At 45.3% G+C, this 2,645-nt stretch overlaps 1 pseudogene; it reads right to left on the bottom strand.

The window, feature by feature from the left end:
- Positions 1–1,662: 1,662 nt before the first annotated feature.
- Positions 1,663–1,732, bottom strand: LOC126518782 (U4 spliceosomal RNA; annotated as a pseudogene).
- Between the last annotated feature and the right edge of the window lie 913 nt (positions 1,733–2,645).

The following is a 2,645-nucleotide window of genomic DNA, read 5'->3' on the forward strand; positions in this document are numbered from 1 at the left end:
GGCAGACTGCGCTCGGAGGAAAATCTCTCGGGAACTTGTCCTAAGTGCTAATAGATGGTCAAGGCCACAAAGACCAACTGTGCTTCTCGAAAACGACTGCAGACTGGATGCGAACGCTTGCGACCGTTAGCGCTCATTGCTCTTGAAGTTTGTCCACTCTGGCTATCCCTTCGCTATTCTTGTTATCTTTCCTTTTTGCTTATCTTTCCCTCGTTCTTCCTCTAGTTGGTATAGCGTGCAAAGCAGGAACTGAAATGAATCGTTTCGAAGTGGACAGAGTTTTAAATATGCTAAGGATATTTTTTGTCGAATTTCCCTTTTCTGCCGTCCGGTGAAACCAAAATAATAAGCAATAAAACTTTCTTTTCTCTCGAGACATCCTGCTAATATCGAAGTTCCTCTATTTCGCAATCTATTAGAGGAAAAATTCGGTGGTGATATATAAAATATTGTGTTAGAAGTAAACGCGAGCGGAGCAAAAGTCTATGGCCTATTTACCCGCATTCACTCAATGAAAATATAGCATGTTTTTACTGTCACGTAGAAGCGATAGTGAAGAACAAAGACAATTAAAAAATTGTGAGTCGCGAATCCAACTCCATACTTCGCGCACTTGTCCTCTGAAATTGAAGATACCCGCCGTGGTTGCTCAGTGGCTATGGTGTTGGGCTGCTGAGCACGAGGCCGCGGGATCGTATCCCGGCCACGGCGGCCGCATTTCGATGGGGGCGAAATGCGAAAACACCCGTGTACTTAGATTTAGGTGCACGTTAAAGAACCCCAGGTGGTCGAAATTTCCGGCGTCCTCCATTACGGCGTGCCTCATAATCAGAAAGTGGTTTTGGCACGTAAAACCCCATAATTTTTTTTTTTTTTGAAATTGAAGTAACGCTCAAATCACAGCGATAGCGGCGCGCACTGTTTCACTTTAACAACGAAGCTGTATAAGGCTGGAGTTCCGGGCATTCTTATTCCCCGTGAAAAGCTATCATCATCAATGGTGCGTAGCTCCGTAAGCATTCATGCTCCCGTAAGCAAACAAAAAATGCAATGCCTCATAGCCCCGTAAGGCAGAGGCTACAAGCACTCAGCAAAGTGAAGCGAACAGTGCTTAAATTCTTTCTAATCACACATACAACATACAAAACAGCATGTCGAAAAATGCCATCATCAATGGCTCATGCCCTCGTGAGCAATGGCTCATACTCCCGTAAGCAAGCAAAAGATGCACTAACTCATAGTCGCGTAAGGTTCATGGCAACTCACTTTGCGTGAATTAGCTGCTATGACGCCACCTCTCTTGTCGTTGTCGGTGATTTCAATATGTATGTGTGGGTACCGAAAAGGGAGTGGTATACGCGTTCCGTGTTGCAGACATATCCCTTGCGATGCCACACTGATCCGGCCAAACCGACCACCCAGCGGCGTACGTGCATCGATTTCACATTATCAAAGAATGTGATTGCAGTGGCGAGTGAAATAATGACGACCCATCAAGACAATAAATGAATTTGTGCATTTTGTTCAAAATTATGTCACCTCCGTGTCCTGTGATAAACAGTTTCACTGCTCAACCACCTTCAGGGAGTGGAATGGCTCATGATCTTTCTTACTTTCTCTCCGTCTTTCTTTGTTTGTTTGTTTCTTTCTTTCTGTGTTCTCTCTTTCAACTAGCAATAGTCGCCCCTCAGTCATCACTTCTTTGGGTACGACACCGCCTCTGCGCAAAGCTTTTGTTCTCTCTTTCGTTCTTTTGTTCCTTCTTTCTTTCCTTAGGTCTTTTTTTCGTTTGTTTCTTCATTCATACTCAGCCATTGCATCTTTGCCTGCTTACGAGGGTATCAGCCATTCCTGATTATGTCGTTCTTTTTTCAGGAATGAGCCGGTGCTGCTGGTATTTTTTGCACCCTTCATCTACTTTTCTTGTATCACTCTTCTACTTCGTATCACTGGACTAGACGCTGCCTTTTTTTCGGGTATGAGCCATTGCTACGAGCCACTTGAGGCCAACCAATATATTGTGTGCCAATGTAGCCGTGCGGTTTGGGGTTGCTTCCACCACGGGCACTAGGTCGGAACTCATGTTTCCCTTGACTGCATACGTCATCATCATCATCATCATCAGCCTGGTTACGCCCACTGCAGGGCAAAGGCCTCTCTCATACTTCTCCAACTGCCCCGGTCATGTACTAATTGTGGCCATGTTGACCCTCCAAACTTCCTAATCTCATGTGCCCACCTAACTTCCTGTTGCCCCCTGCTACGCTTCCCTTCCCTCGGAATCCAGTCCGTAACCCTTAATGACCATCGGTTATCTTCCCTCCTCATTACATGTCCTGCCCATGTCCATTTCTTTTTCTTGATTTCAACTAAGATGTCATTAACGCGCGTTTGTTCCCTCATCCAACCTGCTCTTTTCTTATCCCTTAACGTTACACCTATCATTCTTCTTTCCATAGCTCGTTGCGTCGTCCTCAATTTAAGTAGAACCCTTTTCGTAAGCCTCCAGGTTTCTGCCCCGTACGTGAGTACTGGTAAGACACAGCTGTTATAAACTTTTCTCTTGAGGGATAATGGCAACCTGCTGTTCATGATCTCAGAATGCCTGCCAAACGCACCCCAGCCCATTCTTATTCTTCTGATTA

This window comes from Dermacentor andersoni, chromosome 1 (genome assembly GCF_023375885.2).
Source record: "Dermacentor andersoni chromosome 1, qqDerAnde1_hic_scaffold, whole genome shotgun sequence".
NCBI classification, from domain to species: Eukaryota; Metazoa; Arthropoda; class Arachnida; order Ixodida; family Ixodidae; genus Dermacentor; species Dermacentor andersoni.